We start from the raw sequence: 18,738 nt of genomic DNA on the forward strand, positions 1-18,738 counted from the left end.
AATGCCACCCACTCACCTCAACGGGTGGGGGAACTTGATGGGGTCAGTGGTGAAAGCGGGACTGTCCCAGGAGTAAGGGAAGGAGACACTCAGCAAGGGACAGTAGGTAGCTCCTCCCCCTGGGAGTCTCTAGCACTCATTGGCCAGCAGGCAGAGAGGGGTGCTGATTGGTCAGCATTCCCCAGCTCCAGGGATTTAGCCCAGTGCAGGGGCCATGTGTAGCCTCTTTTGGCTCCATTCCAGCAGCCCATCCTACTCCACCCGAAATAAGCATAGGAACCCAGCCTGATAGGTGCTGCGGGTCTAGCCAATTGCCAGTTTAGTGGGTTAGGAAGTAATTTTTTTCTCCCATGGGCCAATTGGCAGAGGACCAGAGAGTTTTTTTGCCTACCTCACAGCACCTTCAATTCACAGTGAATTAGTAGAAACACAGGTAATACCTAAATGGGGTAGTGGTGTTTATTCATTACAACTTGTGGCTGGTTTCCAGTCTGGTGAAGAGAATAAAATGAACAGTTCCCAGTGGTAAAAGACCTGGGATTTTGGTGATGGGATGTGATAGGGTGAGACCTTGTGGGCCAAAGTCCCCACCCTGCTGCGCCCTTTGTCTCCCTCATGGGGGGGAGGGTGCTAGGACTCAGAGAGAGCTGAGTCCTGAGTGGCAGGCTGAGGAGAGCCACCCCACATTAAGGGTTATAGGGTAAGGAGCCCTGGAACCAGTTAAATCTCTGGTAAAGGAGAGTGTGGGTGATGGACAGATAGCATACCTCCCCTGTTAAATTTCAATAAAAGTTGTGGCCTGCTGCTTAATTCTATGCATGTGTCTGTCCTCATTTTGCCACTGGGGACACATCAAATTATTATTGCATGCCAGGTAGGGTTTTCAGAGTTCTCCTGTTTCTAGTAAAATATCTACATGTAACACTACTGAAGAGGATTATGGCATGTTGTTCCAGTGGGGGAAAAGCGACTATATCGAAATGTTATACCTCCTTTTTAAAATATCATAATCTAAATATCAGTTTGGATTTCAATTTTCTTTTTGTTCATATCCTGTTTCAAAGTCATCTTGACTTGTGCTTTCAAAGTTCTAGTGGACAATAAAAAGCATCCCTACCTATAGCAATTTTTCTTCAACAGCATGGAGGCAATATAGTTTGCAATAAGGACATTTTAGCAAAAGCCATTAAGGACAGAAGCCACAGAAAACACAAGGAAGAAAAAAAAGTTGCAGTGAGCAGAAATCTCAACACACAATCCAAGGGGGGAAAAAAACAAAAAACACCCCACACACATGCACACACTTTGGTCAGATTCACAGAAACTTTTTACCCCTTTTTACCTTTAAGATATAAAACTTAAATGTCACAACTGAAAAAAACCCTGCTACTGTAACAAGTGTAATCCTTCTGCCAGTCAGAGTTGGCAGCAACAAGAGGCAGGTTCAGTATCTGGGGGTTCCTTTCCAACAACGCAACACTGGCTGGAGCTCCCACCCAGTGACCTGGGACAACTATACACCACCCCCTGGGCACCTCAGTGCAGACCCAGAGTTCAGAGGTGCATCTGCAGAGTTCACCTCCCACCCTGGGTGAAGGGTAAGAAGGCACCTTACTCACTCCGCTGTCCGGGCACTCACTCACCGCTCCTCTTCACCGGCCACCCTGCTGGCCAATCACCACACCTCTCTGCTAGCCGCCCTGGCAGCCAATCACTGCACCTCTCTGCGGGGCTCTGCTCCAGTCCTCTTTGCCAGCTGCCTTGCCGGCCGATCACCACACCTCTCCACCGGCCACCCTGCCAGCCGATCACCGACCCGCCGGGATATCTTCAGGTTGCACCACTTAACACAGCTCTCAATGATTTCAATCCTCAGTGATTTCAGCTGTTAGTGGGGGAGCCTCACTGCTGGTGCACCCTGGCCAGTCTCTTGCATCAGAGACACTGTCCCAAAGCAGGTCTAACACTTACACCTAAGTATCAGCGATTTCAGCTCTGAGGTGTGTAACAAGACTCTCCATTGAATCTAAATTAGCTCTGTTGTTACACAGTGGAGAGAGGAAGGGTCAAATGGTGCCTACGACCCTTAAGCAGGGCCCACACCTGCAGGTACAAGTACCTGTTCCCACCCTTTCTCAACTCACTGGGCTTTGGAACCCATGTCCCCCGCCTCTAACATCATATTATTTATAGTCAGTTTCACTGTTTCCCCTAGTCAGTTCCCTGTGTTGTTTGCCAGGCAGCAGGAGGGTTTCTGGTTGGGTGGTATTGTTGCATTGATTAATTGTGGCTATGGAGGTGAGAGTGATATCTCTGTGCCTGGGGTCAGCTAACCAGGGCCCTGCCCTGGGATCGGGTGCTGCAGCATGCCTGAGGAGGGGTGGGTAATTGTAGCTGAGTGAGCAGCCCTGGTCTGGCTGAGAGTTTGCCTCCCACAGACTCTACTCAAAAGAAATAATTGAAAAATATTTAAATTTCATAGAAATCTGTCAGTTTATTTTCCATTCCAATTAACTCTTTCAGAAGCAGCAACTTGTTATAAATGATATTCGGTCCTTCCCTGTTGGTCTTGTTAAATACTACAAGTTTTATTGCCACCATTAAACTCAGTAAAACCCATTTGCCCTTTGTATATGGCGTGTCTGATAATAATCCAGCCTGGCTGGATACATCTGTCGTGTTGTAATATTCAATTTTATGATCTTATTAATTATCTCTAGAATATTATTCAACACGCTTTAGATTCTTGGACAGCTCCAAAATGTGTTAACTCTCCTATTTCTTTGAGCAGTTACGGCAGAGAGAGTATTCTCTCTTAATTCTTGTCTATTCAGTAGTGCTGGGACTAGTTTAATTACGGAATACTGTAAACAGTTCCAATATGAGATTCAGGTCCTTAGCAGCCATGTAGCTTTTTATTCATCCATGGATCCAATTCTCATTTGTGCAGCTAAATTTCAAAATGTTCCGCCAATACTATAAATAAATAAATGGGCTTTTTGTTTCATAATCTAAGAACAAATTATATACAAATTGAATTATATTAGATGTGACCATTTTAAATCTAATTCATTTTTCACTATTTATACTGAAAGAAATGCAAAAAGTAAACAATGAAATCAGACTAGTCAATTTTTCTTTAATTGTTCTCAGTTTCTGGTTAGATTTGATTAAGTTGGACTGATTTTCATGCTTTAGCACAAGGCAGTAATGTTTGGCTTTAACACTTCAGAATGAAATTTTAAGAGCTTCCATTAGGATTCGATGCATGTGTGTTTAATTAAATGCATGGAAATATCTCTATTAGCTTTAGGTTGTGTAAAAGTTCACTTTTACTAAGGTTACAGATAGATTTGGCTTTTTGGTGTCTTTGACTGATTATCCAACACAATGCAGTATGCTGTTGGTTGGAAGGGTGCATGTGTTTTGTGTCCCATAATGCAGTGGTTCTCAACCATGGGTATGCATGCCCCTGAGGGTATGCAAAGGTCTTCCAGGGGATATATCAGATCATCTAGATGTTGGCTAATTTTACAACAGGCTACATAAAAAAACACTAGCAAAGTCAGTACAAGCTAAAATTTCATACAGACAATGACTTGTTTATACTGCTCTATACACCACACACTGAAAAGTACGTACAATATTCATATGGCAATTGATTTACTTGATAATGATATATTAAAAATGAGAAAGTAAGCATTTTTTCAGTAATAGTGTGCTGTGACACTTGTGTATTTTTATGTCTGATTTTGTAAGCAAGTAGTTTTTAAGTGAGGTGAAACTTGGAGTATGTAAGACAAATCAGACTCCTGAAAGGGGTACAGTAGTGTGGAAAGATTCAGAGCCACTGGCCTGATCAGCGATGCATCAGAACTGCTCACGAGTGCATATAATCATGTTGCCCTCAAATTGACATCCTGTATTTCATCATTTTTGAACCATATAGAAAATTAGTTTATTCATACACTTTTCTGGACCTGGTTCAGATTCCTTCCATTCTCCATAAGCTTAATGCCTTTCCCCAAAGTGTCTATCCTTTTAAAGTCCAGAAGTTGGAAGATAGAGAAACATTTACTACTAATAGATGGAGAGGTAGCAGAACCAAAACTTTGAGGATAGAAAGCACGTGTCTGCCTGAATGAGTTTTGTTGACTAAAGTGATGCATCAGTCACTTTAGAAATAACAGAGGAACAGTGACTAGGCCGCAATATGTTTCATTTACTCCCACCTTCAGGCCTCCTTCAAAACTGCTTGAGGGGTGTAAAGAGCTTTTAGTGAAAATGAGAACCTGGTCCAGATTCTGGATTATGATGGGCATCCTCTAAGGTCTGAAAGTTTGATTCAGATAAGCATCTAGCAATTACCTGAGTTTATCCAAACGTCTTTTTGATCTACAGAGCCTGCTTGAAATCTCATAACAGGCTCTCCTGTGAGATTTGTAGTTCAACCTGCTTCTGTTCAGGCAGATGTAATATGGTAATAGCCTTTGTTGTTATACTTCAGCACGTCCTACCTGTTATAGTAAGGTATAATGACTTGCGATACTGACATCTACTGATGGTTTAATATATATCCAGTTAGACTTTTTGTGCTCATTAATCTTCCATAGGGTCAATACATGCATTAAGCCATGCTGTCTTGCTATGTTTTTCCTGACACTTCCTCACTGGTATCAGGAAATACAGAAACATACCAAAATAAGACAGATACATCAAGCTGTTTTGAACCTCTCAATATACTGGATGGAAGAATTTACATGTCATCATTTTACATTTATCACAGTTTGACTAATGGATTAAGATCTACCACTTTTTAAAAAATGAACTACAAAAATGATACATGATACCTGTCCAATGGGATCTGTGCGAGATCAGTAACTTTGCTGATATGTTCTGAGACCTAATTATAAGCAACCTGATTTTTAAAGCCAAGTTGTCAAAGCAAAGTTTTCAGCATGTAACACATTCTCCTTAGTATGACTGTGCTTATGTGATTTTCCAAAGTTCCATAATAACAAGCCATTACACAAAGTTGCCAACTCATATTAAATGATCTGGAAAAGGAGTAAACAGTGAAGTGGCAAAATTTGCAGATGATACAAAACTACTCAAGATAGTTAAGTCCAAAGCAGATTGTGAAGAGTTACAAAGGGATCTCACAAAATTGGATGACTGGGCAACAAAATTGCAGATGAAATTCAGTGTTGATAAATGCAAAGTAATGAACATTGGAAAACGAAATCCCAGCTATACATATAAAATGATGGGATCTAAATTAGTGTTACCACTCAAGAAAGAGATCTTGGAGTCGTAGATAGTTCTCTGAAAACATTCACACAATGTGCAGAGGCAGTCAAAAAAGCTAACAGAACGTTGGGAATCATTAAGAAAGGGATAGATAATATGACAGAAAGTATCATATTGCCTCTACCTAAATCCATGGTATGCCCACATCTTGAATACTTTGTGTAGATCTGGTCACCCCATCTCAAAAAAGTTACATTGAAATTGGAAAAGGTACAGAAAAGTGTAACAAAAATTATTAGGGGTATGGAATAGCTTCCATATGATGAGAGAGAAATAAGACTGGGACTTTTCAGCATGGAGAAGAGACGACTAAGGGGGGATATGATAGAGGTCTATAAAATCATAACTGGTGTGGAGAAAGTAAATAAGGAAGTATTATTTACTCCTTCTCATAACACAAGAACTAGGGGGTCACCAAATGAAATTAATAAGCAGCAGGTTTAAAACAAACAAGAAGAAATATTTCTTCACACAGTGCATGGTCAACCTGTGGAACTCTTTGCCAGAGGATTTTGGAAGGCCAAAACACTAACAAGGTTAAAAAAAGAACTAGATAAATTCAAGGAGGACAGGTCTATCAATGGCTATTAGCCAGGATTGGCAGGGATGGTGTCCCTAGCCTCTGTTTGCCAGAAGCTGGGAATGGGTGACAGGGGATGGATCACTTTATGATGCTCTGTTCTGTTCATTCCCTCTGAAGCACCTGGCATTGGCCACTGTTGGAAGACAGGATATTGGTCTAGATGGAACTTTGGTCTGACCCAGTATGGCTGTTATTTTATCACATCTCGCAATGTCTGGAGTTTTGTAAAAACCTTAGACCCTGAGTAATGCCTCATTACTTGTAATCACTTAAAATCTATCTTTCTGCAGTTAATAAATGTTTTTATTTTATCTAAACCAGTGTGCTTGGATTGAAGTGTTTGGGAAACTCCATTTGAGATAACAGGATTTGTCCACATCATTTTCTGTTAATAAAATGATGGACTTTATATGAGCTTGTGTTGTCCATGAGAGAGCTGGGCAGCACAAGACACATTTCTAGGGGAAAGTCTGGGACTGGAAATTTGCTGGTGTTACTCTGCACTGTAATTCAAGAGTGACTGGCTACAACACTCATACAGTACAGCTGGGAGTAATTTACATGCTGGAGGCTGCATGTGAGCAGACCAGAAGCAGTTGTTCTCACAGTGAAGCAGTGTAAAAGGTATTGTGAAGACACAGCTGTTCAACAGTCCAGATTGTACCTTGGATAATCCCTTACATTGTTTTCATAGGGAAATATCAGAATTGCAAATTTGATAAGTGGAGGTGATGGAATCTCCTTCCTTAGAGATTTTTAAGGTCAGGCTTGACCAAGTCCTGCTTTGAGCAGGGGCTGGACTAGATGACCTCCTGAGGTCCCTTCCAACCCTGATATTCTATGATTCTGTGATTCCCTTTTCTACACTCTTTGCTGAGCTCAGCAAGTTCTGTTGCTTGATTTTGTGTATTTACTGAAATACTGTGGGATGAAAAATGTTGTGAAGAGAATAAAACTATGAAACAAAAGAAAAATAAACATCTTTGATTGCATAAAAATGTCCAGTGGGGCTAGTTTCTCTTGTATGTAGGCCAAATTTGTCATTTCACTGACATTCAGTATTTGATATCATTCAGAGGTGAGCCAGGATAACAAAATCTGTCCCACAGATAGATTGAGGTCTAAGAACATCCAATAATCCCTAAAGTTTAGCAACTCCTGAGTTATCTGTACACAAAAGAAGTCATCTGTTTTTCAACATGGAAAACATACAGTACATAATTTTTTTTGCTGCATAAATCAAACACAGAAAAAATATTTTCTTCAATTTTCCCCAACAGTCACCTTCGAGCTGATATCAAATATGACAGATTTCAGCCTAAAAGGAGTTTTTTTTCAGTCTGTTATGAACATTTGAAAACAAGGGCTTTAATGATTAATTTATCACCATGAAAACTGAAACAAAAAACTTGATTCTAAAAATAATTTCTGCAGATTGGTGTCAGTAATATGCTGGAAAAATAAGATTCAGAATTCAGCTCCTTTATAAATGATCACAGTTATATTAAAGGACACTGTGGTATGATATACTAAACTAATATAATCCCTTCTTTATGTTTGTTGCCTTTTATATATCATTGGAGATGGTTCCTTCTATAGGGAACAGAGAATAAATTGAATAAAGCTTATAATATAGGAAGTGTAATTTGCATTATCCCACTTATAATTAATTTCACCTCTATTTCTTTTGAAATGCTAACAGAATTTGAATAATCCAGTTTGAATGTAACAAGTAAATTAATTAAGGGAAGTTTCTTATTATATTTTTTAACTAACTAAACCAGAGTTGTTAGCTCCCCTAGGTACAATGTTAGAGAACAGATGGTCATCTTTTCACCTTAAAAAGAAAATTGGTGTTTGATAATGAAATCTTGATCACCTACCATCTGCCTGCTAATGATTAGTAGCGGCAGCATCATTTGTCTGTATGTACTCTAGGAGAAGGAGTAATGTCTCTTGGACAACTTTGAGCACTTTAATGGATGTTAGTTCACCTACAAAGTGAAGTAAAACCACGTACTAGGGAACAGACAAAACCAGCGGCCTTTCATTTTAGGTATTCTGTATCTCAGCTGAGGTTCCAAGCAAAATAAAGATTATACAGTTCAATTTGCTGCAAACAGTTGTTGCTAGCCGCACAGAGCACTGTACCAAATTGTGGTTGTCTCCAAAAAAGCTGAGGACATAATGTGAAAACTGTATTATGTCTCAACTATAAAAACAAACTGTTCTGAGCAGTCATATCGAAGGTCAAAGATAAAATCTTAACAAAAAAGTCATTACAATTCCTTGAGAGTACTTTTTCAGTGGATAACTATCCAGAATTCCTTTTACAAGCACTCATGGCCACATGATCCTAATACATACAAGTATTTATTTCCCTGTTCCAGATAATGTAAGAAAAAATACAGTAACCAATTCATATATTACACCAAAGAAACATCATAAGACATCACTGGGTACTCTGAACAACCTTACTATTTTGTCACTGTATTCTTTAGCTAAGGGACTTGCAGTTACTAGACGAGTTCGACCAAATGGATTTAGGTGATTTTTTTAGATACAGAAAGGTAGAGATACATAATTCCATTGATCACCAACCAGAGGTTCTAGATATAGTGGTCACAATTTTTAAATGGCAGCCCAAAAGGGTCACCAGCAAGAAATGCAAGCGTCCACAAGAGCTTCTAGTATACAAACAGGCATTAATACAAAGAGAGGAATTCACCACTCTGCACAGACAAACCACGGGACCTACACATCATATAGGTTTATGCACTGGTTTTAAGGATTTAAGCAGCATACAGGCTTTGTGCTGGCTCTCTGCATGGGGATGAATTACACCCGCAATTGATAATTAATTGCTTATGTGCCCATTTGTATGTACATTGTTCTGATGGTTCATACAGTACACCCTCCTTCAAAAATCTGTCCTGTTATTTCTATAATGGCTGCAATATTCTAAAAACTGCTATTCTAATTTTAGTGAAAGGCAAATCATAGAGCTGAATCTTTGCTTAAGTCTCTTACCCACTAATGCTTAGCTGTATTTATCTGAACCATTTGGGTCTAGAATGAGATTGCAAATCCTGATGAAAAAAAACCAGGCTTCTGTTGTGGGAAAAGTGAAAGACGTAGTTCCAGTTGTCTTGGAAGTACTACCAAGTAAATCTCTCTTGCGCTTTTTCAGTGCTGCTATTTGCAGTCTGTGCTGAAACCAGGAAGAAGAGAAACACAGAAAGGAGATTACGAGTGAGTGCAAAAGAGAAAAACTAAAATTTTTCAAAGCTCAAAAGGCTTGAGGATGTAGGTTAAGTTCTGAATTTGAGTCAGTTCTTTTATTTTACTTAAAATACCTTCTCCAGCCACACCATTCCTTTTTAACTTGAGAAGAATTAAGTGCTCATGAATGATACTTGAGTGATGTCCCTTAAAACAGAATCCTCTATTGTACTACAGAATCCATGTGACATGGCAAGTTTCACCGTATTACCCCACAAACATGCTAAAACCTGATCTATATAGAGAGACCTTCATGGGAGACAGTGGCAATACTATTTAAATAGCATGTTTAATTCAAGAAACTTAAAGCACTGTACAAATCTGGGCCCCATTTTACATATGGGGAAACAAAGGCTCAGAGTGAAGTGATGTGCTCAAGGTCACACGGAAAATGGTAGAGCACCCTCTTTATAAACTATTGGAAATATTGGCAGCTAAGCGTGCCATTTAATGGTAACGGTGATTTCTGTGATGTGGATATTTTTCTGCCAAGAACATACCAAGACTGCGAATTCATTACACATTAGGTCACTGAACAGCCTTCATGTGCCTAATTATGTAACATAAAATACAGGGAATTCCAGGCAAGTGATCCACATGTGCATTTCAGTACACTTCAGTGCAGTACAGTACAAAATTAATGCCCTTGCCATTTTATCCTAGACTGTGTAAACTGAAGATGATATTCTTATTCATACAAATGTCTACACGGTTAAAAGCGAATAAACAAGCTATTTATGGCTCCTTTCATGCCCTGGTGGTACTTCCTAGAGAGTCTGCATGCTATCTGAGTTTTTAATATCTAATGAAAAATGGAGACGGTTAAATATCTAACCAAATACAGAGAAATATACTGAATTAATAACAAGTCAGACAACCCAAAAAACAGGATTAAAACAACAGAGACCTGCCACAAGTTTCCCAAAAGACAGACATTTACAATTAAGGATTGAATCTCAAAGAATGAACAGGAAAGCATTGAATTTTTCCCCCTTTAATGTCTTTCTCTGTCCTTTATTCTTGATATCAGTCAGAGGAAGTTTTCATTGTAACTCCTGAATGGCTTTAACTTAATGAGAATGTGTCACTGAGTGTTGTAATTATAACATGGGCTATTTACTTGCAAACATTTAAAACCAATTTAATAGATCTTAGGTTTTTTTTTCATTTACACATTCTCTTCAATTTTGTCATATTCTATAACCAATGTTACTAAACAAAGCCACTCGAGGTGCTATTTTGAGCCAAAAGCAGATCCATCTCCATTGGCTTCAGTGGAGCTGAGATTATTTCTGTCAGTTATTAATGTAATCCATGTAATTTTTCATCCTATTTTTAAACAGGTTTAAGATAGGGAGTTATGAAAGTGTTGGCAGATTCTTTGAAACCTCAATACCGGTGCAGAGCTACTTTAATACACTTAATCTCTTCAAATCACTACTATCTGGATGGGTAGCAAGTGTCCCTGTGGTTGTGATTTGTTTTACTCTAGATTTAGTCATCTGGGGGAAGAATAATTATAATTTTTTTACAAAATTAATATACTTTAATTGTATAATTTTAATCATGGTGACACAACATATCCTGATTCATCAGAGGATCGTATATGATTTCTCAAAAATTGTAGAAGATCTATTTTATTCAGTGAGGTAAAATGGCCTTCTTGCCAGATTTTACGAGATATTAGAAAGAGAATTCAGAACTCCAACTGAACCATAGTTATTAGCATCTTTGGCCTCCAGCAATTTCTCTGATTGCTTCCCAAGCGCACACATCTGGTGTCTGGACATCAAAACTTGCTCCAAATAAAAACTAAGAAGCTCTTCTGCAGTCGGGCTGTCTCCCCGAAGGGTGTGCCTCAAGATAAGTCTGACCTATCTTTGCTCCGCATGTTGAGCAAACTGCCCCGCTTCTCCCCCATCACTTATAAGCCTAGCTGGGTTGGCACAGTCTAACAGAGGAAGCTATTTCAACTGCTTATTACACTTTGAAAGGTTCTTCTCTTCTTCTGACCCAAAAGATGGGCCAATGTTCACTTATACCTAGATATCTTATCTGGTTTATAAATCAGTTCACACACAGTTAGGCTTTCTGCTTAAAGCCTTTATTTTTAACTCGTCTGTGGAAAGTTTCATATAAAAGTATTAACTCACTAATATATTTTGCGTTCTTCTACATAATAGTATAATTGCAAACCTTGTTATATTTAAGCATTTTTAAAAATGAGTATTCTTGTAATAGGAACTACTGAAGTCAATGGATCAAGACCATTGTCACAGGACACAGATATTTGGCTTTAAAGCCTTGACCCAGGTCATGTCACTGATCAAAAAAGTTCAGTTTCTTGCCACAGCTCCTGTGTATAGAATCCAATCGGTTGTTTCTGATATCCCAAGTATAAAAACGCATCCACATGTTGTCTGTACAAAAGACAGTACATCTAAAGTCATTTTCCCTCTGGTACTGTGTGGCCCATTGCTGGTTGTGGATAAAAATTTATTTACTCCCTTAATCTAATACTACATTACAATTCAACGTAAAGGGGTCTTTAAGTTATTAGACTAAAATGTGACATACTTTACAGATTATGGAATAGGTGAAAATAATTTAAACTGGATTTACCCCAAACTCAACCTAAACCAATCTGGAAGTTTAGTTCATTTGTGTTTGACTGGCTGTTTGTTGTACAAAGAGATGATTTAGTTCAACAAGGTGTTCAGTAAATTGAAGCTCTTGTTAATAGTTTTTTTCTTCGTTAGAAGAATGGGGGGGAAAATATCAGTTTGTTAAATGGAAAAAGGCATCATAAGAGAAAAAAACTATATTTTATAACAGATGAGGGCATATTGCAAACGGTAGGGAAGAAAAACAAAAATTAAAAAATAATAATAGTTTGGCAGTATCCTTTACAATTGTAATCAATTATTCATAGTGACAAGGAAGAGGAATGCTCTTCAGTAGCTGTGATGCAAGAACCCATTGTTCCACGTTCCCTAGCAGCAGCATATTGACTAATCATAGCTGTCTGTAATATTTATGTAGCGTTTCACTTCAAATTGCTGCTTAATAATTTCTAATCTCAACAATGATATAGAAACCACTGTTTCTTACTCATCAAGCCACTGACAAATGTCAAAATCCCTGTTTTGTGTTATTGGTTCGTAGGATTCTGAATTTATTAATGACCTTACATCACTTCCCATTTAAAAAGAAAAATTTATTGAGTTAAAGCCCTATTTAAAAAAACCTAATATACATATTTTAGAGTCAGAGTGGAATTGTTTGAAGACAATTCACTCTTTCAATTCTTACTGTACCAATTTTATCAAGTCCCATGATCACTGCTCCTTTTTCCAGTTAAATGATCTTTTAACAATGTATCTTTCCTCCATCATTGGTGTTGATTAAGTTCCTTGTTTGCTTGTAGTGAGGTTATCTATTTCTCCTCTTCTGCTTCTTAATTTCCAGACTAAGCCAAAAAGCTACAATATTTTTTTTTAAAAGGGGAAGGAGTGTGTGATGGTCTGGGGGCACCTGGTATAGAGGGATACCCTGTTAGCCCCTGCCTCCGGTGTGAGGGAGTCTTGCCTGTGCATCAGCTCCCTGACACCACCAGCCTTTCAGCAACTCAAGCTCAGTCTCCTCTGGGCTATGCCAGCCCTCTTTTCGCCTTGCAGGTTAACAATAGGTGCACCCCAGTCTCTTTGAATTGTTCCCTTGTGATTTCCACTCACTGACACGGACTGCTTACAGAAATTCCAGACCCTCTGCCCCAAAAGTGCAGTGTACCCCAGTTGACCAGTTTTGCCTTATATCTCTCCTCCTGTAAACCACACAGCATTTGCAAGCACTTATAGTAAAACAAAAGCAGACTTATTTAAGAAAGAGTAAAGATTTAAATAGAAATGAGAGAAAGTGATGGAATCAATGGTTACAACACAAAACAAAATCATAAAACACAAACCTGGGTCAATGATTAATGGTTACCGTTCTTATCTAATAAAGTAGGTCGTTCTCCCCCCCCACCCCACCCCAAAAAAATTGTTTTCATTTTGATTTTAGAAGAGCCAAGATCCAAAAGTTCTGAAACCCCTTGCTCCACAAGGGATTTCCTTGGTGAGTGGACAAAGTGCTTCTTCCTTTATGTTACACTGAAAGAGTCTTTTGTTCCTATTCATAGGCAGGGCCAATCCCTGTATTGTTGTAATTTTCCTTTTTCACCTTTATGTGGTCTCCATTATTTGCAGTTGCCTCTGATGGTTTTTCCATTGAAAGTCTTAGCACTGCGCAAGGCTAAACCATCGAGCCTTACACCACCTAAACAGGGCAGGGTGACAATCCCTCCTGCCTGAATGGGCGGTCACCAAGAGATATTGTCCGCTGGTGACTAATTTTTACTCAAGTCCATAAATCTTATTTTCAATATAAATATATTATTCCTTACATAGTACCCATCCATATATCTCACAGCAATTATAAAACCTGACAAGTTTCAAGCATTCTCCAGCTCCTTACATGTTATTCTTTATGGATAAGACATGTGTTTGATGTAGTGAGTTTGGCAGGTCTGAGGTGAGAGATGTTTTCAAAGAACACATGATCCTTTGCTAAGGAGCCTCTGTGTCACATAGTGGTTCAGGATGGGAGACCTGAAATCCTAGCCTTATTGAAGCCAGTGGTAAAGATCTCATTGACTTCATATCTCATCTGAATCTGTTCCCCTCCCATGCAAGTATTCTCCACCTCCTGCTCTGCAGTATCAGTGAATATGGGATGCAGTCATGAAAGGGCACCCTCTGCAGCCCTTAGCTGCGGTAGGGCTGGTGGCAGCCCTGCCACACGCTAACTGCATTCTGTCACTGCATAAAGAGAAGTCACATAACATACTGAGGGAATGGATGGTGTCTCAGGCAGCATTAGCTCTTGGATTTCCCCTTCTGCTTGCCTAAAGGTTTACGGGGTGATAATATGCTGCTCAGCAAAATTTGATTTGCACACTTCCCAGGGAGTGCTTCAGATATGTGGCAAAGAAACATAGGCTGTTATTTCAGGATAAGAATTAGGGGCAGCCTGAACAAATGCCATTTACTTCAGTAGCCTTTGGATTAGCTACTTTCCTCCTCTGCTAACCACTGCATAGCAACAAAGAGCACATAGGGCTAAGTGTTGTTCTTTTCAGCGTTCACAGCTCCGTTTTATATTTCTGCCCATGGTAACCAGCTGCCCCTTATAATGACCACTGTGGTGTGGGGAATGCTCCTTGGAGTTGGGCAAACTCAACTAAATACTGCTCATTACGGAGGCTGTACTGACTGTTTTAAAAAAAAAGGAGTACTTGTGGCACCTTAGAGACTAACCAATTTATTTGAGCATGAGCTTTCGTGAGCTACGGCTCACTTCATCGGATGAGCTCACGAAAGCTCATGCTCAAATAAATTGGTTAGTCTCTAAGGTGCCACAAGTACTCCTTTTCTTTTTGCGAATACAGACTAACACGGCTGTTACTCTGAAACCTGACTGTTTTAAGGTTCATGTTGCAGACAGACTTCATGTGACACAGTGAACGAAAAAGATAAAATCCCACTATCAGGTGCTCAAAAGAAAACAGTTTACAGCACTAACTCTCTTTTAGATTGTAGGCTTTAATACTGCACTTGTAAGCAATAGAACGAAAGTAAATTACCATAGAAATTAGTCAATATTCTATAGACACATATTTCTAGTCCCGAATTCACAGCTGGATAATTCTTCCCTTAATGGTGTTTTGGTGATAAATGAAAACAATACTGAACACAGGTTAAGAAAATAAGTGTTGCCATAAAAGAAAACTTTTGAACTAGTGCACAGTTCTGACAGTTTCAGAAGATGGCACTGGCTCCCTGGGGTTGGAAGCAGAATATGGCCAGTAAAAGCCAGGCCCGTCTCTCCTGGGCACTTCATTTAATGTAAGCAGTGACAGAACATCCACCAAAAATACATCTGTAGGGTAGGATGATGGAACGATATGTGTTGTCCATGGGAATCAGCAGTCTGAAAAATACCTGAGGCCTATAATCATAAGGTCAAATTCTGCAGTGCTTATTCAGGCAAAACTCCCATTAGTTTCAATCTTTTTAAGGACTGCAAGATCAGTCCCCTGAAAGATATTGTCCCTCATGTATTAGATAAGTCTGTCCTTAATTACCAGCTTCCCTCCCTCACAGCAGAGGTCCAACTCAAGTTTTACTGGCTTTTGCTGAGGGGTACATATCTGTTTTATTAAATCTCGGACTCTCCATAACAGAGCTCATGTTCTCCTTATAAAACTCAATTAAGCCAATATGCAATATTAAAACAATGCCTCTAAGTTGAGTGAATGCGACCGTGATGCAGCAATTACACAGGCATGATGAATAGCAGTGTATTGTACATGCTCCAGCAGCTCTGTGAGTAAATGGTTGGCAGATAAGTTAACACAGCCCCAAGGCTGAGGCATCTTCCATTTTTAGAAAATGCTCATAAATATACTTTTTTCTGAAAAACATAGGGCCTTTTTGGGTTCAGCTCAGGCTCCGTTTTATTTGCATACCTCTCCACATAGCTGAAAGACAGATTCTTTTTACGCACTGAGTGAAATAGCTCAATAAATTTCAAAGGGGGAAGTATAATATAATGCAGAGTCTCTAGGAAAAAGCACACACAAATTTGTTCATCTTTATAGTGCACATATGGCGTTACATCGCCCCCATCCTCTTCCAGTGGAGCAGCAAAGATTAACCCTTAGGCAGCCATCATTTTTCCACTTTGCCAATCAAATAAATGTGGTGTAAGGTAATAGTATTGTATGCTCCAGCCTGTTCAACTGGCGTTATGCATGAATAAATCATTTAAAATACTGCACTGCAGTTGGAAAATACCAACTGAGAGACAGCCAGCCTCCGCACTCTGTTGCTTTTGTCAAGCAGTGTTGGTGTTGCCATAAAATTGGCGGGCAAAGCAATTCATACTAGCCATGGAGGGCAGAAGTCATAGCACAAGCATGTTTTAGCACTATAGACCTTAAACAATGGCCGCTCAAAAGTCTCCTACTACAGGACAGGCCTAACAAAGAAAATAACAGAACGCCACTAGCCGTCACCTTCAGCCCCCAACTAAAACCCCTCCAACGCATTATTAAGGATCTACAACCTATCCTGAAGGATGACCCAACACTCTCACAAATCTTGGGAGACAGGCCAGTCCTTGCCTACAGACAGCCCCCCAACCTGAAGCAAATACTCACCAGCAACCACATACCACACAACAGAACCACTAACCCAGGAACCTATCCTTGCAACAAAGCCCGTTGCCAACTGTGCCCACATATCTATTCAGGGGACACCATCACAGGGCCTAATAACATCAGCCACACTATCAGAGGCTCGTTCACCTGCACATCCACCAATGTGATATATGCCATCATGTGCCAGCAATGCCCCTCTGCCATGTACATTGGTCAAACTGGACAGTCTCTACGTAAAAGAATAAATGGACACAAATCAGATGTCAAGAATTATAACATTCATAAACCAGTCGGAGAACACTTCAATCTCTCTGGTCACGCGATTACAGACATGAAATATTGTGATATTACAACAAAAAAACTTCAAATCCAGACTCCAGCGAGAAACTGTTGAATTGGAATTCATTTGCAAATTGGACACAATTAACTTAGGCTTGAATAGAGACTGGGAGTGGCTAAGTCATTATGCAAGGTAACCTATTTCCCCTTGTTTTTTTCCTAACCCCCCCCCCCCCCAGACGTTCTTGTTAAACCCTGGATTTGTGCTGGAAATGGCCCACCTTGATTATCATACACATTGTAAGGAGAGTGGTCACTTTAGATAAGCTGTTACCAGCAGGAGAGTGGGTTTGTGTGTGTGGTGGCGGGGGGGGGGGGGGTGAGAAAACCTGGATTTGTGCTGGAAATGGCCCAACTTAATTATCATACACATTGTAAGGAGAGTGATCACTTTAGATAAGCTATTACCAGCAGGAGAGTGGGGTGGGAGGAGGTATTTTTTCATGCTTTGTGTGTATATAAAAAGATCTTCTACACTTTCCACAGTATGCATCCGATGAAGTGAGCTGTAGCTCACGTAAGCTTATGCTCAGATAAATTGGTTAGTCTCTAAAGGTGCCACAAGTACTCCTTTTCTTTTTGCGAATACAGACTAACACGGCTGTTACTTTAAAACCTGTCAAAAACCAATGTAACTGACATCTATAAGGAAGCTCAATCCGTATGATTGTAAAATAAGTACCAAACTAATTCATTTTGCAGTGATCTTCCCCTTTCAAAGTAAATTTCTGTAGCAAATAAACTTTTTAAGAGGAAATAAGAAAAATTAACACCCCGCCCTCTTTTTTAGGTTTCAGAACTGCAGCTACTCAAGCCTATGCTACTCTGGACATTAACTACTTTACAGAACAACACTACCCAATCTCACCCTGCCATATCTTTCAAGACTGATGAAAACACTGAATAAGGTGATAGGTTGAAGAGAGAACGCATGTTTTTTCCCCTAAAAATGATGGATTACTGTAGGGTGCATTGAACAACAAAAATAAAAGCTTACTGTCTGCAACTAATGGTTCCAATATATTCAGTTCAAGTAACAGTTCGGGTAGTGAATTCACTTAGCCTTTTTAAACAGATCAAATACAGTGAAATAGTATAAGGTGATGGAGCTAAAAGGATTTCTTGATCATTTTTGTGGGCACACACCAGCATCTTTACCTCCAATAGCATATATATTTTATATAGTGTTATGACCCAGATAGCCCAGATCTGGTCATGAGTATACTTTAGATGCTGTCCACTGTTTGGTGTTATACTCCATTCTTCCTACTCTGCACTAAAACCACTACTAAATTCAGCTGTGTTGTTACTCCAAGTGATCCATCTTTACTAATTTTCTTATGGTACCTCATTACTTAGCAAGCCAAAATTGTTCCATCATGTTCCACTTATGTCTGACAACTGCTCCAGCCTGTCTGTTCATTTCTTTGTTTGAAAGTGCTGTTCATGGAGGGGGGAAAAAAATCTAATACTGTGCTCAAGTATTCAATTTATATGCTTATTGTATGTTTCCATGGTGCGGTTTGGCATGTTAAGGAACGCACCAGCCTTTTATCATTGCAGACTTTAAATAACCAAAGAAAATTAGTTTAATTTTATCATCTTAGTTCTAGAGGGACATTTGTCCACATCATAAAACCTAGCACATGACATGGAACAACAACTCTGTATGATTGACAATCTCTGCTTGAGAGGGGCTCAGGACTGGAATAAAAGGGCTGTTCCAAGTTGGAACTGAGATGTATTGACAGTGCTGCGTGGGTTGGGAAGTTTGTACTGCACTTGCTGGCAGTTCTGCATTTTCATGAGCATATTTGCACACATATAAGTGGCAGGATAATTGACCTGTGATATACCGGGAGCGCTCCAGACCCAGTGTCAACAATAAAATGCTACCTGAGGTTAGAGCTACTAGTTTTATTTTCTGTTAGTTATTGCTCTTCTTTAACACTCTACATAGTCA

At 39.5% G+C, this 18,738-nt stretch overlaps 1 long non-coding RNA gene across 1 annotated transcript in view; it reads right to left on the reverse strand.

Moving 5' to 3' along the window:
* Positions 1–6,912: 6,912 nt before the first annotated feature.
* Positions 6,913–18,738, reverse strand: part of LOC122462428 — a 199,872-nt gene continuing 188,046 nt past the window's right edge. The window contains exon 3 of the long non-coding RNA XR_006284967.1: positions 6,913–7,060. This is a non-coding gene — a long non-coding RNA (uncharacterized LOC122462428). The remainder of the gene's footprint in view (positions 7,061–18,738) is intronic.

The sequence above is a fragment of the Chelonia mydas genome, chromosome 11, assembly GCF_015237465.2.
Source record: "Chelonia mydas isolate rCheMyd1 chromosome 11, rCheMyd1.pri.v2, whole genome shotgun sequence".
Classification (NCBI taxonomy): Eukaryota; Metazoa; Chordata; order Testudines; family Cheloniidae; genus Chelonia; species Chelonia mydas.